A 6,319-nucleotide genomic window follows, 5' to 3' on the forward strand; every position below is an offset into this window, starting at 1 on the left:
TTGCTCATCCTTTACAATTTCTACACGATGGGGTCATAGATATACCTTCTTCACGCCAATCTTCTATAGGAGTTTTCTTGTGGACTAACGTTGGTCAATGAAGATCCCCTTTCCTGTTTGTCTTAATTTGGAGTTTGAGAGAAGATGTTAATTCATTCATCATATTTCAAACTCACCTTGCAATATAACTATTCATATAAATTTTCATTGGTAGAACAAAAATGATGCCATCAATGTGTGCTATGAGCAAGCAAGATATCATAGATTCTTCTTTTTGATGCATAGATTTATCACTATTACTTTCTATCAACAAGGTTACCTAAGCTTTTATATATCAAGCTTTTGATGCTTGTTTTAAATCACATATTGCTTTATCATATATGTAATGTGTAATTTTTAAATATGGTGGTTATTTAACATAGATCTACTTTTTAATGAAATAACCACATAGGAGTGAATTCTACACATTCATTTGACAGAATATAAAGCTCATGAGTCAAGCAAATGATAGTGGTGATCTTTACTTTTAATCATGCAAGAATCAAGATCTATTTCATCTTTTCTTGATTCAGTCTTTTAGTAGTTATCAATTTTTCTTCATTAAGTGCATTTCTGAAAAACTCAATTTTGTTATAATTATTAACAAGTTTTCAGATTGTTATATGTAAAAGATTAACCATATATAATTTGATCTTAGTATCTTGACAGTAAATTATTAGTCTCATAGAGAATAAGACGACTTGATATTTTTGCAACTAAAATCTTTTCATTGAATATTCTATATGCATTGCTTGATGAATGATATCCGAGGATAGACATATCTCTATCAGATTTGGCATTATTTTTCATAAGAACATATCAAGCATAACATGTACGACTGAAAAATATGAAAGATATGCAATGGTTCATTTTTCATTTTTCAGAAGATCAAAATTTTCATCAAAAATAGAAATCATATGTATGACAAGCAGTGATGATAGTCTTTTAAAAATTATTTAAGTAGATGACTATCATACATAATTGTCTTTTTCATTTCTTCAAGAATTCTATTAATCCTATTTTGCTTATGGTGTCCTTGGTGCTGAAATCATTGGATTTAATATTATTTTCTGTATAACCTTTATCAGGATTTTGGTTTTCAACACTGTGCCATGATACTCTTTATCTTCACAGTTTGGAAACCTTTATCATTTGAACCACTTTTACAAGATTTAGTAAATACAGAAAAATACTTCAGTTTTATTTTTCAAGAATAAATCCAATGTAAGCTTTTGAAAAACTTGGAGATGGAAACAACATCTTTAGATTTAGAAATGATTTTTGTTTGTTTCCTTAGTTAGCATTCATAGCAAAACTTTGACCTTTAAGTAGATAATCTAAGGAAGCCTATGGCAAGGTCTTTTGAGATTAAGTACATACTAGCATGAGTTGATTTTATATGCCAAAGATGGTTTTTTTAATCTTGGTATTCATAGTGCATATATTCCAAAGCATACCAAGTACACATTATCATATTTATGATTAATAAACAATAATGCCATGGATACAAACTTTCAATCAAGCATATAGAGAATTCATAGAGTTATTCTTAATAAGTTGATTAATCATTTAGCACCTTATCCAATAGTGAGTAGAATGAAATGATTTGATTATTCTTAAATGATTTTTTGTTAATAACTTTTTAAGTTTCTTTATGTTCCATGGGTACCTTGGTACACCTATGTGTACATCCTCATTTTCTCATTTTGGGTACCCAAGCTTGCTTGAGTCCTTGAGAGTTAGGACATATGGTTCCTTTTGGAACCCATATCTGTTTAATAGTAATAACTTTACCATTTGATTTAATTATACTAGAACGATAGGTAAAGTTGTTATTCCCATCCTTTTCATTTTTGAAATAAGTTATCTTATTTAATGGTTTGCTTGATGAATTGATAACCTTTTTCTCTAGAGATTTATTGTTAAGTAAAGGAATCAAGCCAAGTTTTGATTTATCACAAGCAACATATTGGCTTTCAAACATTATTTTTAATCGTTCTGAACTTACGGTGAATTTGTTAATAAAAGATTTTAATTGATTAATTTCTTTACTTAAGTTTTGATTTTCTTTAATTAAGCTATGATTTTTCTGAATCAATTCTTCTGAAAATGACCTTAAACTTTTATTTTCAGAATTTAGTTTGTCTTGTATTTCAGTAATAGAATTTCTTTCTTTTGAAATTTCCAAATTTAGCTTTTTAAGATTTTTATTTTTCTTAGCTAATTTTCTACATTCACTATACAAATCATGAAAAGCATTTAAAAGTTCATCATAAGAATATTTTTCATGAAAGTCATTTGGTGTAAGATTAGATTCAGATTCTACTTTATCTTCTTGTACCATAAGACATAAGTTAGTTACCTCTTGTAGTTCATTGTTGCTCCTAACTTTCAATTCCTTGTCTGACTTTCTCTTGGTCAAGGCTTTCTTGCGCTTTACCTCTTTCTTCCTTTCTTCTTGCTTCCTCTTCTTCTTTGTCTTTAGGAAGCTGATTTGCCTCGGAGTCGACTCGGACCTTATTGGAGTCGACTCGACTAACTTGGGAGTCGACTCTGAGCTACTTGGAGTCGACTCGACTGAGGGAGATTCATCACCCTTTTCTGCAGTCTCATTGTTAGTATATAATTGAAGCATATGAGAGCTAATCTGAGATTTATCATAAATATTTTCTAAAGTATCCCATATCTCCTTAGCAGATAAGCATGCAGAAATTTCATTAAACTTTGTTTCTTGAATAGCACAATATAATATGTTCATAGCATTAGCATTTAATTGTGCTAAGTCCTTCTCATTAATATGAGAGAGTGTGTGAAGGTCATTTATTATGATTTTCCATAGATAATAGTTTTGTGATTGAATGAAAATGCGCATGCGTATTTTCCAATGTGGGTAGTTTATACCATCAAACAGTGGAGGTGTATCAATTGATTGTCCTTCTCCTAGAAAACTATCTATTTGAGTTGTCATGATCTTTGGCTCTAGTCGGTTAAGACTACAAATAATATTTGAGCACCGGCTCTGATACCACTTGTTGCCCAGTAGATACAACCCAAGAGGGGGGGTGAATTGGGTCTTTTAAAACTTTTATGCTACTTCTACTACTTTTTGATTAACTATGCTAAGTTGTATAGATGCACAGTGAAAGTTAAACTTAGCAAGGGTTTGATGTATAGACTTCGACTTGATTAAATATGCTTGCAACTAAAGGATGTGCGGATAAGAATTAAGCAAGCAATTTATCTAAGTAAGTAAGTGTGTTAGTTAGACAATAACTAGAGGCATTACAAACACAAAAGACATATAGTGGTTCGGTGCACCCCAGCACCTACATCCACTCTCCAAGACCTCTTGGAAATTTCACTATAATCCTACCGATTACAGCCGGTTGTTTTACAAGCTCACAACCCAACTTGTTGTTTTACGAGCGCACAACGAACTCGGTCGGTTTTTCCAGGCTCACCGACTAGAACCAACCCCGATTGTTTTTCCGGGCTCACAATCAAACCCTTACACGTTGGTTTTACCCTCGGCTCACCAACAAACCTAAACCCCGTTGGTTTTTCCTTTGGCTCACCAACAAACCTTAATCCCGTTGGTTTTCCCTTTGGCTCACCAACAAACCTTACACCGTTGGTTTTCCCTTTGGCTCACCAACAAACCTTTAACCTCTTGATTCAATCCCTTGATTGAATCAAGTTACAAGATATTAAAACGAAGAATAAAAACAAATCAAAGCTTCTTAAACAAGCAGATATGACAATATAAACAAATAGAGTAAAGAGAAGCCCTCAAACGAGTTTTGAAGATGGAGGAGCTCGGCTTCTTCTTTACTTGATCCTCCTCTGATTTGGCATGAAGTAGAGGATCCCCGAGGCAGCACACGGATGGAGAGGAAGCTTTCGGATTCACTTGGATGCTCTTCTTCTCTCTATTTCGTTTTGGATGGCCCTTTTGTGCTTGTGGGAGATTTTCTTTGTAATCTCTTTGAGATCTCTTTCCTAGATGATCTCTCCCACTTCCATGAGTTCTCCCCTAGCTCTCTTCTTGTTTTTATAGCTTTAGATGGCGTGGAAACAAGAATATAGCCGTTAGAGACAAAAATAGAGCCGTTGGACACAGTCTGCACTTCCTGACAATATTACCGTTGGGATCGGAGTCGACTCGCGCGATCAGGAGTCGACTCGCCTGTTGCAGGAGTCGGCTCGTGCTTTACTGGAGACGACTCGGCCACTGTTCCAAATTTGAATTAAAGTGCATGCCTTGACTGGGAGTCGACTCGACTTAACCCGGAGTCGACTCGCCAACATCTGGAGCTGACTTGGCATTTTCGGAGTCGGCTCATCCACTGAAGTCCGTGGATCCAATTTTGAATTTGATCCACTCGAGTCGACTCGACTGTCCTGGGAGTCGACTCGAATCTCAGAGCCCGAACTCCCGATCCTCTGTCTTTTGGCTCGTCCAGTCTTGGAGTCGACTCGAACTTCCTCGGAGTCGACTCGGCTCTCAGAGGCAGTAACTTGGTCTTCTGTCTGTTGATGGTCGCGGAGTCTCGGAGTCGACTCGTGCAATGCGGGAGTCGACTCGAATCTCAGAGTCCCAAAAATGCTCTCTGACTTTTTCTTTGTGTTCCGCTGAGAGTCGACTCTTGCTTTCTTTGGAGTCGACCTACCAACCATCGGAGTCGACTCGCGTTCCACTGGAGTCGACTCGAAGACTGTTCTTTTAAATTTTTCTTTTGATTTTACTCCTCCAATTTGAATCCTTTGAACTTTAAACTTGGGCCAATAAATTGTAGCTTTCTTCCAACTTGAGAGCTTTGGAGGCCTTCTTGTGTTCTCCCAACTTGCTATGTTCCTTGCAAAATAAATATCTTTCTCCTTGCAACATAAACATTAGTATCTATACTTCAAGGTTTTGTGATCATCAAAATCAATCTATGAATCAATCTTTGGGTCATCAGTTTGGTTCAAGCTTTTGCAAGGGCTTTAATCTTTATGGAAATGGTGCAGGAAAAGGACATTCAATTTTTTCAGTAGATGTTGGTGCTTTAGTTTCTTCATTATCTTTTTCTTTTGTCTTGAGAGGGTCAGAATCAGGTATGACTTGTGTTTGTTCTGGGACTGGTCGGTCAATAACCTTTCCACTTCGCAAAGTTATTATACTCTTTGCTTGTTCTTTATGCGAAGTTGAAGATGATGCATTGCTACCGCCATAGATTTGAGGATTAGGTTGTGGTTGAGCTGGTAGCTTACCTTTCTCTTGAGCACTTAAAGCAGTGGTCAGCGTTGTCAGTTGATTTCTTAAGTCATCATTGATTTTAGCTTGACCTTGCATGAAAGATTGCAAAGTTTCTTCGAGACTGGGTTTTTGAGGGGGTGCCTGTGCATAATGAGGTTGCGGAGGTGGAGGAGTTGGGTTATATAGTTGTTGAGGTTGGTCATTCCTCCACCTGAAATTTGGATGGTTCTTCCATCCAGGGTTGTAAGTACCCGAAAAAGGATTATTGAAAGATTTTTGATAGATATTCATAACATTGGCCTGATCGTGCAAGACTTCCTTGAATGCAGGTATTGTGGGGCAATCAGTGATGAGATGGCCAGGCATCTCGCAAATCCTACAACACTCGCTGTTATGTTCTACGGTCTTGACGGGTTCAATCCTTCTAAGTTCAATTTCCTCTACCTTCCTAGTAAGGGCTGCCATTTTAGCCTGAATATCATCCTGAGTATTAAGGTTGTAAAGGCCCCCGTGTGGAATGCTAGTAGGCTTAGGCAAAGGTTTATTCACTTTATCCCCTGTATCCCATAATTGTGCAGTCTCTGAGAGAGAATCTAAATAATCCCATGCCTCATCGGGTTGCTTTTCTAAAAATAGACCATTACACATAGTCTCTATAAATTGTTTTAATTGTGGAGACAACCCTTCGTAAAAGAAACTAATGGTTCTCCATGTTTCAAACCCATGATGAGGACAAGAGAGTAGCAAATCTTTAAATCTCTCCCAGCATTCATAAAATGTTTCATGGTCTTTTTGTTGGAAATTACTAATGTGCCTTTTCAAAAAATTAGTCCTTTGTACGGAAAAGAACTTTTTTAAGAATTCTCTTTGCATATCATGCCATGTTCCTAACGATCTTGGTCTCAAGGAGTTCAGCCATGTTTTGGCTTTATCCTTCAAGGAAAAAGGAAACAAGGTTAATTTAAGGACATCTTCCGATACATTTGGCACTCTAAATGTGATGCTAATTTCTTCAAAATCCTTAAGGTGAAGATAAGGGTT

General features: G+C 36.2%; 1 pseudogene; it reads left to right on the plus strand.

The window, feature by feature from the left end:
* The first annotated feature begins 5,996 nt into the window (after positions 1-5,996).
* Positions 5,997-6,094, plus strand: LOC120105765 (small nucleolar RNA R71; annotated as a pseudogene).
* The last annotated feature ends 225 nt before the right edge of the window (positions 6,095-6,319 follow it).

Source organism: Phoenix dactylifera, chromosome 6 (assembly GCF_051530095.1).
Source record: "Phoenix dactylifera cultivar Ajwa chromosome 6, Ajwa_hap1_PhDact_Kaust_v1.1, whole genome shotgun sequence".
In the NCBI taxonomy this organism is placed as follows: Eukaryota; Viridiplantae; Streptophyta; class Magnoliopsida; order Arecales; family Arecaceae; genus Phoenix; species Phoenix dactylifera.